This window comes from Falco punctatus, assembly GCF_963210335.1.
Source record: "Falco punctatus genome assembly, chromosome: 10".
NCBI classification, from domain to species: domain Eukaryota; kingdom Metazoa; phylum Chordata; class Aves; order Falconiformes; family Falconidae; genus Falco; species Falco punctatus.
Window position 1 is genome coordinate 20729201 of NC_137590.1, and position 18417 is coordinate 20747617.

An 18417-nucleotide genomic window follows, 5' to 3' on the forward strand; every position below is an offset into this window, starting at 1 on the left:
ATACTTTGCCAGCTTGACCCACTTGATGAAACCTACTAGTAAACTACTAGTAAAAATACTTAAACTTTTCATATGCAAGTGAAAAAAAAAGCCAGTTTTCTAAGCATGGTCACAAATACATAGGATGAAAAAATATTGGCAGAGGAGGAGAGGTGGTATTTCCTTACCTCTCAGACTAGGATTTCAGAGAATTCTTTTGTTCTTCTGTAGTGCAATATTTAGGAGTGTAAAGAAGTCAAATTGATGCCAGTCTAGTAAAGTAAGACTTTAAAAACAGAAAAGCATTTTAAAAGATCAAAGAAATTCTTCTTGCTCATTATTAAAAAAACCCACTCAATTTTAGTAACTTTTTGGAAGATTAGTTTTTTTCCCCTGCTATCTTCATTTTGTTGTCACTTATACTTCAAGTCTAATATCAAAGTGACACCTGCTTAATTTTTAGTAGAAAGCCCTCAATATTGAAAATTACTGATTTCATTGTGAAATCATTTCTGAATAATAGTCTAAGCACCAGTTCTTCAAATAATGCCCTACAGGCAAAACAGTCTTTCCACCTGTAGTAGCAGAACAGCCATTTCGGACATTACCTCCACTGATCTACTCTAGGTCCAGTTTGTACAGTTTCTAGATTTCATGCTTGCACAAAAAATATTTTTGAAGCAAGGAAGAGTATTTTATGTTAATTCTGAGAGGAGGAAAAATGTATTTTACAAACTGGTAAAGGTATATAAATAAATACTTTTTTTTTATCATTCTCCAATGGAGACCTGCAGCTGAACTATTGTGCCTCAACTACTGCATGATGAAGTTTTAAATAAAGTGTGCATGTGTAACAATTAAAGTATGCTAAAATAAGCTACCAACAACTGATGATAATCAGGTATTTCTTAGGCTTCTTTATTACCAGAAAAATGAAATATTTCCATTGATAAAAAAGAGCATGGAATTTCATCCCAGCCAAAGTTTCCACGCTGCAGTTGCTTCAATGAATTCAGAAATTAATTTCAGAATTCTGAATTTTATTCAGAAGGGAACAATTTTTAGGATTGGGACCATAACTACTTTTGGAAAAGAAATTGAAAAAATGCAAAAAACTCACATTTCAAAATATTTTCAAGGAATTAAGGGAATTATCTTGTTGGCACTAATTGACAAGCAATGAACAGTTCCAGCATAGCAGCACAGATCTGAATAGGACAGCCAGCACAGGCAACTGATTCCCAATGCTGAGGCTTGCCCTGTGGCAGAGTCACTGCCAAGCGCTAAGTCTTCCTTGCAGACCTTCTAGGTTGTGCCTTGCCCCTTCCTAAACTGAGGTCTGGATTTTTGTTCCCTGTGAATATGTCTCTCGGATGAGTCAGCTGTGGTGGTGAGGGTGATGGAGTCACGAGATACCTTTACTGATAGAACAGTGCTATTATTTTGTCCTCATTATTTGGGAGTAAGGGTTCAAATGTGCTGAAACTGTTTGACCTGGCCCTGCCTAACCAATGTTGCAAGTCAAGGAAGTCCTTCCAGGTCAGAATCCTGGTGGACAGTGCATGCTAGGAAAGGCAAAAATCTCACCTTTCATCTTGATTACTTTTGCTGTACCATTCTGCGGATGAAGACAACTTCAGTCTAAGGAGCTGTCAAGGCAGCGTCTTCAAAATAACCTGTTCAAGCACAACCAAAACAAGGCTGAAAACTAAAGTGGAATTTACAGCCGCATGAACAAACACAGTACTGCTTCAACTCATCACACATAAAAAATGAAAACTAATAATGATAGTAGAAAGAATCTGGCCTGATTTGGTTTACATTTAACGTATGAATCAAATGGAGACTTTGTGAATGTAAAGGCAAAAAGTTAAACACTGTAATAGGCACAGAGTTGATAATCTCTATCAAACTGGACACTGCAATACATCCAGTCAGATTAACAGATCTCAGAGCCAGGTTGTGTAGAATAAATTAATAAGTGAACCTTGGTATTCACCTAGATCCTAAAAGATGTCATTACATTTTCTCTCAGTTTGGCATGACTTGGAACGGGGTTGTTTTTTTTCTTTTGAAACTATGTTTTTCTTTGTCCTTAAGTAGTTAAAACCAAAAATAAACAGTCATACTAACTATAACCATGCTTCGTTAGGAAAGCAAAGGACGTACCACACAATTCTGAATTGAAGAATAAGTATGAATGAACTCCATATATGAATCTTCACTTCAACCAGTTTGTTAACAAGGCAGAGACACTCTCGCATTCAGATTTCTCAGCTCCTCACATCTGCAGTTGGACTTCCCATCAAAGAGGCAGGAGGTTTTAGCTGCAGACCCTCCTCAGCCTCAAGGATTTGTCACCTTTATCTTTGTCACCTTCAAATCACGTATCACTTTCTACACAAGTTTCAGAGGAGAGATGGAAATGGTTAGGCACTTTCTTGAGAAATGGGTTTCAGCCTCAGGTGGGAACAGAGTTCCCATGGCATATAAATGTCTGCTGTATAAAAGGGAGGCACTGACTCCTCAGGTATAAAGAGCTAGGTATTTATTCATGCTCAAAAGGATGTCTTAGTCCAAGAGGGAACTTGAATCCAGAATATCATAGTTAAGGAATATGCCTCCCACATGATGTACTGCAAATACCTTCATTAGGCACCTCGCTTTGTAAACACTATACTCAAAAGCCCAGACTGTGAATACAGCAGAATTTCTGAGGCGCCTCAGAAATATCTGAAAGGCCTGATTTTGAAGCCATATTGCTATCCCTGTGTGCAGTCCACCATAGCCCAGAGCAGATCAGCATAGGGTCAGGACTTCAAATGCCACAAAACACAGCTGAATAATCAGATTTTTGCATAATGCTCTGTGTTGCACATAATACACATGAAATAATAAAGTCGGGAGAACTCCCAGGCTCTGCAAATACCCAAATATTTCTCAGCATTCCTATTTACTTTGGAGTACAAGGAAAAGGGTTTCCTTTTTAATTCCTCCCGGGCATGTAACTCAAGATATACCATACAACCTGAAGAGCACTAGCAGCTCAGATCTTTTAAATGAAATGAGTATGATGTCTCTTTTGTAAGTTCAGCAAGAGGTCTGGCTCCCTGTCTGTGTCATTTAGTGAGATGTAATGCTTGTAGACATGTCCAGAGAGAGCCATACTCTACATCAGCTGACAGCAAAGTAATAAGTTCAAAGACCCAGGTTAAATAACTCTCCACTCTTTGCACCTCAAAACCATAGGATGAAATTCAAACAAAAGCTGTTAAAAACAGGGGAAAAAAAAAAAAAAAAGCTTTCCTTTCCCGTCACATGATAAATTGGATCCTAATGTTTATCCAAGCTCAGCAAAACAGCAGCCTCTTCCTGCCAGCAAGTTTTGCACAGCGAGGTGTCAGGGTGCAGCCGTGCCGAACTGCCTTCCCTGCTGGCAGTGCAGCTCTGAGGACAAACACCTGCTGCCACCCGCTCACCGTGAGGAAGAGCTGCTCACCAGAAGGCAAAAAAAAGCAAAGCGTTCCTCCGTTCGCTTCACAGCAGCGCAGGGTTGCATTTGCTGCTTTCACTGCCCACAGAGTGCTTTATGGTTCATTTGTACTGAAATTTCCTTTGTGAGCCTCAAAGCCACCCTACACTAGCACAAAACCTCTGCTGAAAATAGTCCAAGATTGCCTACGCTTTTTTTTTTCCTTCTGAGTCGAGCCAATGCTACCTTATTTACTCCCTGTCCTTTATAGATGACTTAATGACTTATCAGCAAAATGCATTTTGAACACATTTCAGGCATTTCATACCAAAATGAATAGATGAAAGAACACGATTTTTGCCAACAGCGCTGATTATTCTTTTGTCGGTAGGCAGACCTGACCTGGACTATTCTGTTACCGTAACAAATGTCTCCAGAGGTTGCTAGACAGAAGAGACGCTTTGCCTGAGGGAGAAGGAACGAGAGGGGAAGAAGCTGGAAGGTGGCCTATAGAGAAGAGGACAGAGGTAATTAATGGTTATGCCCATGTATAAAGATAAGTGCACTACTAGTAAATGTGTCAGCCCTTCGGCAACAAAAGCCATAACTTCTAGAAACTATGCCTTGACACAGTTCTTCTTTACATCGACATTTTATTTGTATAATATGGGACTACATAGATCTGTGTCAGATTTAGGCGAGTGTAAATCAAATCAAAATTGGCTTCTCCAAAATTTCAGTGGGTTTTGAGTTGGACTTAGTGCACCTGATCAGAACAAAAGTCTCCACAAAACACACAAGAAACTGGAGACATGCAGAAAACTCTGACTAACTTACACAATTTATTTTAATGGGAATCATACCTATGTCAAGAGCATAAATATTTTCTAAATTTAGCTGCTATTCCTGCAACCAAAAGCACATATGCCCACTCAAGCACAAACCCAGTGAACTTGAAAAGGTTTTCTGCTTAGTTTCAGCTTCAGTTGTGCAATTTGCAGTTCAGAATTATTGCAGCTGTTGTCTTTCTTGTATGGATTTACAGTGGCAGAAATCCCCTTGAGCTAGAAAGAATTTCTAAAGCAAAGCATAATTTATTTCAATCTGGAGTGAAATATACCCCTAGTATCTAATGCAAACGTAGTGTACACTACATGAGCATACCAATTCCAGCACATCTTAAAACAGGTCTTTTGGAACTATAATGACAATATCTCCTAAACGTACATTCAGTTACAAGTTCAGGGCAATAGGGTTGTGCATTATTTAGCTACTCTTTTTTTTAAAAAAAACATAGTTTTAGGAAAGGCCTCATTCACGTGAGGTAGCTGTGAATAGTATTGGAAGCAGCAGCTCTCTGGAGTCAAGAATTCAGAACCAGCTGTGACAATGCAGATCCTGACTAACTAGAACAGGTCTGGATACATTCCACCTGGCTGACCACCTACATCATGAACCCATTTACCCTTGGTCGCCTCTGTAATCAGTGAAGTGAGAGAGCCACTCCATGGGAGTGATTCAGATCTTTGGTGTGGTCCATGAATCACCCGCTCAAGATGCTTATCTCTCCTCATTGACTACAGAAGGAGCCTATGGACACTGGACTCCTGCCGTGGGAGCTGTAGTTAGATGTCCAAACCAGTGTGAGATGAATCTGGGCTGGGATGCTGGATACGTGTGAGAAACAGCACACCTTGTTTGTAGGAAAGCAAGTAAAAAGAATGTGCATGTCCATAGAAATAAACAATGCTGTTATTGGCTTCATTGCTTTAGATTTAGCAACCTAAGCTTTGTCTGTCTTGTTAATTTTAACTGGTTTGCAATTAAGTTATGTATTTGCAAGACAAGAGCCAACAGCTTTAGAACCATGGCAATCTCTCACAATATGTGAAAAATTATGAAGAAAAAATAATTGTGTTATTTTTATTCCAAAACACCCTGTATACGCATGCACTGATCCCACAGTGAGCTCTGTTGACATTGAGCTTTCACCTGTTTACTTCACAAGACCTCGAGAGAACACAAGTGGGTTTCTGTGTGGATCATTTCAAAATTGAGACTTCAGCTTTTGGAATGTTATGAGAACTGTTAAAAGAGAAAAATAAAATTGAAGGATTGTATTATTTTGATAATATATGCAATTAGCTTTATAAATAGTCTGATTAGAATAAAAAGGATTTACATGTGAAGTAACACTTCTGTTCCGTAGATCAGTTTGGAGGAAAAAAACAGGGTTTTTTCACTCTGCCTGCTATGCAAAGGCTCCTACTGTTTCAAGTGGCTTTGGAGTAGGCACTAAGCTAAGTGGACCATGATTTCTATGTACTCAGGATCCTCTATCATTAGTCCTTCATACTATGGTAAAGTAGATAAAGCATTTAAAAAATAAAGAGATCTCAAATAGCACTTAACAATATTTTTAATCCTTAACTGACTAGACTTCAAACGATAACATACCTTTCATTACATTCACATTGCCTGTATGAAATTGTGTGCAGCAATCACTATCTTCATTATTCAGATGCATGCTGAATTGAACTACTAACTTGTGTATGTGAAGATAATAATGTTGGTAAGGTATTAGTCCCAAATCATATGTGTGTGAACAATGCAGAATGATTTTTCTGTGCAACGAGCTTCAGCTTATAGGCAAATGAAAATGTAAATAATGCTTTCAGTGAATCACTAGTTTATGTAAATGTTCATTTTCACCATTTTAGAGCTCCCCGTTGTCTTCACAGTATTTACTAAAAATATTAATTTGCTAAGATTAATTGGCTGAGATGGTGACTAAAAAACACCACAGCCTCAAAATGAAGTCATAAAGAAAACTGCAACAGATAAAAATTCTAAAAGCTATGGAAACTTGCAATGGCAGCAAAGTATTTTGCCAAAAACATCCCCAGTTTCAAGGTGATCCTAAGGCTCAGATGAAATTGTCTGCCAATAGATATGGTGTATTAAACTGCTACTAAAGAAAGTTTATCTCCCAATATTAATTTCCTGTTCTAATTAACAGCACTTCTGCCTAGGCAACCGAGTCATTTAAAACTAAATTTCACCTTCGGCATTTTGAGAAGAGGAAGGTTACTAGGTCAAGATCTGACATGGAAAATAAGTATAGGTATAAGCCATGTAACAGTAAACATTCAGCTCAGACCACCTACTAGTAGCCTTAAGCAGCACAGTGACATTTAAAAGCAATCAGAGTCATAAGGGAACCTTCAGGGAAAACAGACAATACTTTAGAAAGAGCAGCTCTACTTTTGCCAGAGGAAAAAAACAAGACCTTTGGGAACAGTGCTCAAGTCAGCTTGAAACAAATATTAAGAAAAATAAAGGAAATATAGTTAAATGGTGCTTCTCCTCTTTTGCAAAATTATTATAGCATCTTTTGAAGTAAATTCCCTCCCTGATTGCTTCTGTATTGGTCTGTCCTTACCCTTCAGCCATAAAGTGTACACTACTCTGATGTTTAACTAACAACTGCATGAAAGATAGTGTACGCCTGTCAACATAAAAGCCAAGAGAGCTGCAAGAGGTCTCATCCTTCACTTATGAAGAAACACCATGACTTTGAGCAAAATACCCAGCAAATCCATAAACCTAGAGCATGCAGCACATGACCTGGGTGAAACATGCAGTGGGGAGGAGAACCCACAGTGCCTCACGGAGAAGGCAGGATGCCAGCAGCATCCCTAATGTCAACAGAAGCGGCAGCTGCCTCTGCGCCACCCTGCTTGCACAGGTTATTCCTACTGCTGGATTCACATTTCCCTTAAAGAAAGGCAGTTTTCAGGTTCTTGTCTGAAATTATAATTTTACTGCTGCTAAGATATCCTGGTATCAAGATGTATGTGTTAATGGTACCTACAACCTTATTGAAGCATCTTTTTTAACAATTAATCAAAACACAATCATAGAATCACATAGGTTAGAAAGACCTTTAAGATCACTGAGTCCAACTGTTAACCTAGCACTGTGTTGTCTCTTCTTGGCTTGGCACCAGTAAGCCTGTTACTAACCTGGCCAAATTTACAGGAATCTCCTCTCTAAAACTTACTGTCAGGGAGCACGCAAAGGATGGAAAAACTGAGGAATGCCTTCTGCAGCCCTTGGAATTATAAGTTTTGGGGACTGAGTGCACTCCATACACATAGTCAGAGACCCTAAATACCAATAATTCTCTCAACTACAAAGGCAGCGTACTTCAGTAAAATCTTCTCCATCTATGTTATTAATGATCATGTACAATACTTACGTCTTCCAGAGTCAATACCTAATTCTCCTGACTTCAATAGCAATTTCTCAATTATACAACTGAAGCTCAACTGAAGTGGGCAATTTCTCCATCCCCTTCTAGAAAAAAAAATTTAAAAAAATCTTTTGTTAAGAACAGAGCAAGACATACACAGCTCCAGATAGCTACTACTTAGTAGTACTTACATTGTAAACTGAAGCTAATGCTGCTGGAAGTAATTATATTAACTTCCTGTTTGATATTGGCATAACATGGCTTTCTGTCTGCCCCAAAGACACAAGTGCCAAGGCCCCAGATGAGGCTTGGTTTTGTGCGTAGAGTGGTACCCACACTACAGTGCTGTGTACAGAAGCGCACGGCAGAGTGGCCACTGCAGAGATGGCAGCAGGGACAGCAGGGATAACAGTGAAAACAGACTCCCACCACCCCCCCCCTATATGGACATTTATGAGCATGAACACCAACCACAGTTCATACTGCCTCCTCTAGTTGGAGTCAGAATTCACATATGCAGGTTGTGCTTCTTGACTGATCCCTATGGGTCACTCTTCTGAGTTCAAGTATCTTACAGGAGTGTCATTATCTTCACCTGAGGTTTGATCCAGCATGTCCTCAGCTGCCGTTGAGGTCTTCACATGTAGTCTTTTGACTCATCTTAGCCTCCAACAAAAGATTTGCCCCTGTGTTGTGCCAGATAATTCTCTTAGTCACTCAAGTTTTCTTTTTGCCTTTTTCCATTTGCCTGAATGCCTTGTTCCTTTGTATGGAGGTCTTCACGTAGCTTTTGTCAAATTACAATTAATTAATCCTGGCAGTTATTACATAAAAATCCATTTACAATCTAGCTGCTGATTGTACATGGCATGTAGCTTGTGAGGGGAAAAAAACCCCAAACAACCAAGAGAAAAAGGTATGAAAGGTTGTCCTCTCCCTGCTTTTGGTTAAGAAACCATTATTTCTAGGAAGGTGGACAAAAGCTGAAAAAGCCTTGTCGTTGTTTTAAGTTAATCCTTAAACCAAGTCAGAATAACAACAAAAAAAAAAATTAGAAGATGGCTGAAAGCCACATGTAAGATAAAGGGGAATAATTCACAACAGAGAAAACAGCAGACCTGACATTGTTCATCTGTGCTGTAACAAGCACAGCCAATGATTTATTTCAAAACTAAATTCCTTGTTCTCCTGAACACAGTTCATATGAAAGACTCTTTGACCATACCATCTGTTTGCATTGTAATTCACATTTAAAAGTGTCAACATCAATATTGACTCACAAACAAGTTCTAGCTTAGGTCTATAAGTTAAGCTGCCACAATACACTTAAGCTTTCAGGCAAAGAGCTACAGGAATATTGGTCACTTTTCCTTTCATGCTACGCACAATCAGTCAGTACTCCAAATACAGGTCAGATCTTCTCAGAAATCCAAATAAACTTTTAACTTCCCTTTGACCCTTAAACAATTTTGAATAAAGATGCCTAAAACTTCCAGGAATCATTAACATTTCCTCATACATGAATGTAAAATATTAAGTCTAGCCAAGGTGAGATCAATTTGGCAGTTTCAGTCTAGTGAACCATTGCCCTTGCCACAAAAGCCATCGAGGAACTTGGCACTAACTCGTTCTTTGTACTTTTTACCTGTGAAGCCAAAGCCTGAAATGGCAGGGACTCACCAATCTTCTGCCATAACCATTCAGGGGCACCATAAAAGTGCATGCAGAACGAGAAGGAAAGATTCTTCCTTTTACTTTGGTCAGGTATATCATTTCCAAACTATGCTGTTAAATAATTTCTTCGGTGCCTACAGCTGCTGCCTGCAAGTGCAAAAGTAACAGGGAAGAGAACAGAGGATTAATGTCAGCATCATAGATTTTGTATTGACCCAAAATATTAGACTGAAGGAAAAAGCTGAAAATTATAGTAACCAATGACTGCTCTAATGTGTACTAGGAATTAAGCCAACTTTTGCAGTGAATTCTGTGAGATTAAAAAAATTATTTGAAATCACTTTTGCTCTGCCTGATCTTGAAGATGCAGCAGCTGGCCCTGAATTTGTACTTTATATTTAGTGTTAGCCAAGAAATACACCACCAATGTTTCCAGCAAAACTAGGACTGCTCCTAGAGATTGTCACAGGGACATATTTCTTTACAGAGATAGTATACAGCTTGTAAATGATAGACATAAGTTTGAGAAGCAGTATTGAGAAATGGCCCTGTCAGGAAAGTCTTGTTTCCAGATTATATCAAATAACTTTACTTAAGGGTGTGTGCGTCTATGCATATGTATACACACACTATACACTCACACATGTAGGAAGATATGCGTATATACACATACACAAGCATATCAGGATTTGGGAGGCAGGTAATTTTCACATCCAACACTTTCTTTCTCTCCCATAATATACCACACAGTTTACTTTCACCAAAATATGTTATTTTGTGGCACAAGTTTGATTCCAATATACCTTTAAGCAATGTACAAATAGTAATGTTCCTTGCTTAAAGTATTCAGCCTTTACCTGCTATGTGTCCATGGATATTTAGCTAATAAGGGAAATATTCAGTATAAGTGATACAATGAAGGTAAATTCTGCAGTCCCAGATCGTTGCTGTAAACAGCATCATCAAATTTTATGCCAGCCAAAATCTACAGTGACAATTTTAAAGTTTGAGGTACCAAACCCAGCGATATTTTGCTGGATTGGGTTATCATACATTCTGCAGAAAGGTCAGGATGTCCAGTAGCGGTGATGGGGAAGGTTCTTGACTCCCAGTTTTAAGTGCTCAGAGATAGCATCTCTTAGTTGTCTCAGTTTGCAGCCAAAATACTGCAGAAAAGCCTGCGTACATGGGCACCAGTTGGTTCTTAGCAAGGTTTAGGAGTGCACAAAGGGAGGGTTTGGCAGCTCCTAGGGTTCAGTTTGGTTGCATGATTAGAGGCTTTTTTGTCTGCCTTCAATAACACCACCTTTGTAGTACCAAAATACGTGACCAAAAGAGGCTGGCAGCATTTTGGCCAGCAGCTCCCCATTACTTCTCTCTGCGTGGAACAAACAGGAAGCTGCCACTGCTGCTGTAACATCTGACATGGTAACGTTCCAAAAACAGGATATTCCCTGACCTGCTTACAGGTACTGTGGCAATTCCATCCGCGCCCATTTTTCCCTAGCTGAGGTTGTCATATCCTATTTGAATACATTAAAAACCACTGGAACAGGCTGTCTGAATAACTACAGATAATTCAAGAAATGTCAAAGTCTTCTTCAAACCACCAAGAAAACAAGTGTTTGTCCTCCCTCAGGCTTGCGTGCTAGAATTATTCAACATTTAATGATGTGTGGGGGTATAAGTTTGCAGGAGGGAGATAAGGGATGAAAGTAACCTTTTAAAGGTGAAAATGGTACAAGCCTATGAGGCACTTCAGGTACCGTTTGAATAAAAGAAACTGTGATCTAATTTCTCCATAATTCTTTCTCTAATTCCTCTGAATTAGCCTGTGGGAAGTTCTCAGACCTCGCAAAACAAGTAGAGCTCCCCACAACTCAGACCTGCGCAAGAGACATCAGACTTCACTGGTGAGGCCTCTTCTGGCATGGCACAGCCCTTCAAGACATGGCACAACCCTATTTGAATCACTGATTATTAAAACAGTCACCCTTAAAAAAATTCAGTTCAACCTAAATCCAAGTATCCCAAATAATACTCTACAAAACAGTAAGACTACTAACCTAGCAAATACACCATGGTGTTACTGAGTTTGCTTTCGCACTTAATGTATTTTCAAAGCTGTTGATTGATAATAAAATTGGTTAAATACATCAGCTGTTTTTGCAAAGGTATCTGCTTTGAGACTGTTGGTCTAGACACTTCCACAAACATTAATTCACAGATGTAAAGACAGGTGAAATCTGTGTTTGGCTTTCAAGCTGCAAAACGATCTGGTCCTTTCACACTACTGAGTAGCTTATCCAGTAGAAATGATTAGTGTAGAATCAGGAATTTCTAGGGCTAAGGATTTCTCACTGATGGATTCCCACGTCCATTCCCACTTCAAGCAAAATTAGAAGGAAGAGATACTCCTAGGGACAAAAACATGATCAGATATCCTGTGCCATGCTCCAGCTGCTTTTAGTTACCCAGAGAGGCTGTAGGGAGCACACGCATTAGTTACATATGCCAAGGAGCTCCAGGAAAGTTCAGGATCTTGGCTAAGAACTGAAGTGGCATGGATACCTCCCTTCCCCAGCATTTATTCTTGTACTGAAAGCAGGGTGGAAAATGAGCGCCCCATCCACATAATTACTCTTACAATCAAAGTCCACAGTATGGGTGCCTCTTGCTCAAAACTGAGGTACTCGCTCATGTTACTGTTTTATTATGTTCATCTTACATGAACCAAAGGGGTTTATTCTTACTCATTTGGTCTCACTTGATCATGTGAATAAAGGTTTGAAGTGAGTCAGGGCTGGAGTGCTCAGAACTCTGAAGTTCCAGGAAATGAAAGGAAAAAAATATGGTGTGAAGTGCCTTAAAAATACAGTCATCTAAGATATACTGTAACATTTAATATCCCTTAAAGTTCATAGGCCAGATGTGGAATTTGACATTTTGATTTAAAGAATCACACATACCATATGGAGACATAAAGTTCTTTAGCATCAAAGCACTATTTTTTTGTAAAAAGTAGAATATGTTTTAAAAAGTAGAATACATTTAACAAAATTTTATGAGCAGGTCCACAGTGAGTAACTTAAGTGGTACATAACAAAGCTGCAAGTAGCTGTTAGCTAGAAATGTATACTTTGTTGGTTTTAGCTCTAATTAGTTTTAATACATCTGTGTATTTATTAGCTACTTCATGCACAAACATGCAGTTAGACACACAAGTCCGAATTTTACTGTTCAAGCTGGATACAGAAATGAAAGTGCCTTGTGCTAAACTGGTGGTTAGAAGAATGTTGAAAGTTGAAATTTCTTAAATGTTTAGCCCCGCGCTCTCTTGTGTGCCCTGTCCCAACGGGGCAGTGGAAGCAAAAGGGGAGAATTCAGTCAAGAAATTTCATTTTACATTCCTGCACTCCGAGCTTGGGGTTTTGACATGGTCACCGACCGGAGACTGCAGCAAATCTCACAATTAGTAACAGCTTCCAAACATTATTCAGCTGGCTGGGATAGCTGCAGCCACATGCCCTGTGTACTGCTGTGCCATGGTTGCCATGGGGATAATGGCTTTGGGGGTAATTCAGGCTATCCAGGGTTTCCCACGGTAGGGACGGGAAGCTGTGACTAAATTCTGCTCACATTGAGCATAACATAAAGAAAAAAAAATATACAGGATGCGGATCCCAGAAGCCATGGGCCCAGACCTGCCATGCGCTGCACCCTTTTAATTCACATTTTCTTTGCAACTTTTTTTTTGTTTTTTTTTTTTTCAAAATGTGGAAATATGCCTAGAAGCAACAGGAAGCACCTGGCAGGGAGACTGCTGGTGGGGGAAAATAAAAGAAAAAAAGATAAGCCTTTAGTTCAGTTGTTCACATATTGACCTTAATGACAAGAAAAGTTTTGGAGCTTAACTTAACTTTCAGACCAAACCTTTCTCATGGTTTATATGCTTACTGTATGTAAAATCTGGTACCAGCTTTGCACACAAAATCCACTTACCAACTCATGTATAGAAATGTAGTCTTCATACATCCCTTTGGACAAATCTGTGCCACAGCTAATGTGTACACTTGCAGAATAGGCTGTTAACAGCCTTTTAAAGTTAGACCACAATAAGAAGTGCTCATTGATTACATTCTGCAAATTATTTTCTAAAGTTAATACTCCTGCTGGGATCAACAGGAATAACGGAATTAAGAAACAGGAAAGAAAACATTATCAAAACTGTAAGCATTTTTAATTGCAAGATTATTACTTTACAAAAAGTTCTAGAAAACCAGGCTCACCTGTAAATAAAATGCCTACCACATAAAATCCTAGTTGCATGTTTTTTACACCTCTGATGACAACGGTCCAATTTTTTCTGTGTAGCTTCACACAGCACAAGAGCCTGCTCTGAAGGCTTCAACACTATGAAGTAAAAAAAAAAAAAAAAGCCAGTTTGATAACTTTTTGAAGCATTTAGACACACAAAGTTGACATTAAGCTCCTTTCCTTAAAAAAGGTACTTACTATACTGTTACTGGAGGTGTAATTCTCAAAACCTTTTGTAGAGTTGTTATAATAAACGAAAGAGGGAAAACAACTTCTATTTTCCGTAATATGGAACACGTTTTAAGGACATAGGTGATCTATGCAGGGAACGAGAAGTACAGTACAAACCACGTTTTGGTAATTTTGACAGACAGACAGTGATTAGAAATTAATTTAAATTGAAAAATACTTAACCAAAAAGCCTGAATTAAGAACACACTGAGTGCCAGAGAGTGCTTGGAGATACAGCACGAGTTACTAAGCTTTTTGCTTTGAACAATTAAATGAAGCAATTAAGATTTCAGAAAGTAGCCAATTATTTTAGGACTGAAACAAAGGCTGGAGGCAATAGTTGCTCTGCATGAGGAATGGCAAAAAAGGAAACAAAGCATGGCATTTGAAATATTTATGACAACCAATTTGTGTAAGAGGATTTTTAATTAAAAGTCTAGAAAACTTTTTCTAGCTCAGTAATAAAAATGCCGCCATTTAAAAAAACTGATATGCAACATATAATTGATATCTTCAAAAATCATAGTAAATGGCATGTAAGTACCAAAAGGGACTGTGAAGCGACACGGGAAAACAATCATCCAAAACTGAGAGGAGAATACTCCTGAGATGACACTTTTTACACTCAATATGTTTTTTTGTTCTTTTATCAAGGCTGTAAGGATACAAGACTCTCAAGAGACCAAAAGGAAAAGGTTTTCGTAATTCCTCACAGGCACATACTCTTGCATAGAGGATTTGATAAAATGACTAATTAAGTTACTTGTCTTACACACTCCAAGCTTTAAGCACACGCTAACACCTCAGTGCCAGTATATACTTCACAGAACACTGAAGCCTCTATCAATTTAACTTCTGAAAACATCCCCTAAAAGCCTGAACAGGCTTAGAATAAGCTATAAGCTGTTTTTAACTAATTATAAAACAAACACAACATCCTTACCACAGCATGATTAGCAGATATAAAATAAGGAAACAGAAGACCCGTCTCCCATGCGCACGCTGCACTGCGACTCAATTTTGGGCTCCCAAGGGCTGCCAGAGAATGTGGTTTTTTCTTAAGCTTCCCTGAGCGACAGCATTCAAATGCTACTCCTGATAGGAAAACTATAGCCTTTTTAGCACTTCTGAGAAATTAAATGACAAAGCTTTTTGCCTTTCCCACCCGCCCCCCTCAATCTTCCAAAGATATTGGTAACATTAATGCCTGTTCAGCACCACTCCTTGCTTTAAAAGTACACTTAACATTTATCTTCTCCCAATTAGAGATCTCATCATAGACAGCAAACCAATTATATATATAAAAAAAACCAGCTCCATTTCTTTTGTTTTTAAGGAAGCATTTTTAATGAAATGTGCACAAATTTTTACAATATAAAACAAGAATGCAAGTTATAAAAAGATGTGTATTGGAATCCAAAATACTTCATTTGAAAAGAAAAGCTTTCTAACTGGATCATCACATATTTCCTTACAAATTGCACCCTTTTCCCTTACCCCTCCTCCCAACAGAAAGGTTTTGTTCCCTTTGCTCCATTTCGTTCCCTTTGATTATTCTTAAATAATAAACTTTTTAATCTCTAATAAAAAGTTTTATTGGCCCTGAGGTACTGCACAGATTGCTGCAGTCTAGGTCATTGCTTTCATACGCAGTAAAACATCCACTATATAAAAATCCTTAAAAAAACAGGAGGCTTTTTATCTTCTGAGGCAGAATATTTCTTGTAGTTGATGAGCACTTGGCTACAACTAACAGGTTATTCCTACTGATTCTTAATGTATCCCGGTTATATGCAGTAGGCAGTATACCTATTTTCATATTCCAGATAAGTCTATATTCTGTGAACCAGAAGACTTATTACAAGTGGATAAGAAAAACATGTTACTGGACAGATTGAACTTGGAACTGTTGCAGAACTGCTTCACCATAAGCATAACTCATCTTGCTAACTGCACTTTGCTCCACGCTGCTCGCAAAGATTGCTTACAGGCATGAAGGATGTCTGAAGCAATCATTTTCTTTAATCATAGAATGACAACCATATCTATTAAACAAAAACGTCCGAAACATGTGGGCTAGTCATTTAGCTGAAATGCAGCAGCGTGTCTCCTACTGGAAGCCTGGAACTGACAACTGATACTGAGAAGTACTGGAGCAAGTACTTGGAGAACTGTACCTGCCCAAAAAGGCAAACAAGTGAGAACTTCTGCATTACCCACTGCTCCTTTGCTTGGATACAATCACTGATATTTAATGTACTATGATTAGAAAAATACTTGTAAGAATCATTTAAGGAAAAAACTGAAGGAAAAGTTACAGCCATTTCCATTACATACAAATATTCAAGTGACATCGTCTAGAGGCACCAACAGCAATGAAAACTTGAAAATTATCAGCCAGAACATTTATGCAGGGTAGTGGTACACTATATGCTGACACATAGCCTTCACAGTCACGGCACTATGTAAAAAGAACTTGAAAGCAGCCAAACATGAAACAGGTACAGTATCAAAAAAGAAGCCTCTCCTCTTCAAGTATCTATTTATGTAGTTAAAGGATGTTTGCAGTGACAAACAATCCTGTTCATTCAAGCAGTATTAGTTTCAGAAGACTTTTCCCCCCTCACATAGGGGATAGTTCCCAGAGGCCTCTACAGCCCTGCATGTCTTGAAGCTTGTGCTTCAGCCTTCGGTTAGGCCTGAAGACCATTTTTTAAAGTCTGTTCCAAATTAAAACTGAAAACTGAATCTGGCCTCATTCATAAATCTTCTTTCCTCTGCGAGTTGCTTACAACCACTTTCACAAAACGTCAAGGAACAGGAATGAACTAAACAATTGCAAAGGACTTGGAAGAGCTATTGGATCTGGAGTGACCTTTGAAGAGAACAAATTGTGGTGAAAGACTGCTGGTCTTCACAGGATATCACTAAAGTATGTACTATGTATTTGCTCTCAGTAGGCTTTCACACCCCTCCACTAAAAAGAAACCAATGGTTTCCAGGTTTTTGTTACAGTACACGCTTTTGTTACTAGATTCCTAGTAAAGAATCTTAAAACATTCATGGCAATAGGAAGAGGCTGCAGTAAACATGTGACAGACACACACCATTTCTGTGATACTTGCAGGAGAATACCTCCTTTGGGAAGATGAACACACCTAACACAGACATTTGATTTCAACTAGTTCATTTTCAACCCGGGCACATTTTCTGCCAAGAAAAAAACACCACAATAGTTACTGGCACTCTTGCACTGCGGTCTTTGAGACCTGAGGTTAGTTGTCTTAGTATCCTTTTATAGAGAGCAAATGTATCTGACAAATTATGGAAGATACTATCTTATGCTACTCAAGAACAAAATCCAGCACACAGCTAAGAGGTCTACTCCTTCTGCCTTTCATACTACGGTTACACTAGACCACATAAAAAACCATAAAATCCAACCTCCCTATGACATATTAAATTGCAGTTGCCTCAGAAGTGTCCCATGGATATACTTCCAGAGAAGATGTATCTGAAAAGTACCTGCAGTAAAGCAAATCCTTGTTTTCAGGTGGGTGGTAGAACAACAGCGTGAATTTCTACAAAATGGAGTTTTAGCCTCCTAAAAGTTAAAACTTCTTAAAGAAAGCATCAAACTACAAAGCATTACCTGAAAGGAATTTGTTTTTCTGTTAACCTTCATCTGACCACAAATCAACCGATTAAGGCACCTAAATTAATGGCAGAGAAACAGTACCAATGAGACTGATTTTGGTTCAGAAGAGCAAAAGGCACTTTTACTTTTTTCATCCACATCCGTGGGATATGGAAGTGTTTTTATATTGCTTTCACCTGGTTCCATTGTTCAGCGGCAAGAGCTTCTGTTCAACTCTGTCTGCCACCAAATTCATATGACAGTCCCGAAGAGCTTTTATTAAGTCAGTCACCTTTGCATCTTTTCCCTTCCACTTCTGCCACTCTCGAAGCGCCTGAACCACCTGCTCCTGCAAGCTGAACGGATGGGCTGCCACTATCCTGTCCAGTTTCACTTCAGAAAGGCCAAGTTTTCGCATCAGCATTCTCCAGTCTCTCCCAACGTTTTCATGTATGACTTCAATAGCTGCCTTCTGAAGACCTGGAATATCACAAATGCATTAAGTTAGCGACCGGTTTACTAAAAAATACCGAAAATTTTTAGAAGTTTCGGAGTTGTTTTTTTTTTTTTAGCAGAATGGTGCTACTCTTGCTGCATAGCACATCCTGAAAGTCACGCCATATTCTGAAAAGCCACTGAACACACTCAGAATGTCAAGTACGCTGCACGATTTCCAAGTGACCATCCAATAAATAAATAAAAAATAAGAAGGTATTTCCACCGCAGCCAGCCTGCCACAGGCCGCGCCGCAGCAGCAGGCTCAGCTCCAGCGCGGCGCCCACACTTCCAGCCGCTGCTGGGGGGCGAGGGGAGTTAGTCAAAACCGAATCCACCTACGTTTTTCGTGCACAT

At 38.9% G+C, this 18417-nt stretch overlaps 1 protein-coding gene across 5 annotated transcripts in view; it reads right to left on the bottom strand.

Annotated features, from left to right (window-relative positions):
• The window catches only part of PPFIA1 (PTPRF interacting protein alpha 1), a 76562-nt gene extending 62769 nt beyond the window's left edge, over positions 1-13793 (bottom strand). For all 5 annotated transcript variants that reach the window (XM_080404893.1, XM_080404896.1, XM_080404895.1 and 2 more), the window contains exons 1-3: positions 13670-13793; positions 2149-9527; positions 168-1655 (exon numbers count right to left, since the gene is read on the bottom strand). The gene's annotated coding sequence lies outside the window, so the exon portion shown is untranslated. The remainder of the gene's footprint in view (positions 1-167; positions 1656-2148; positions 9528-13669) is intronic.
• Positions 13794-18417: the final 4624 nt, after the last annotated feature.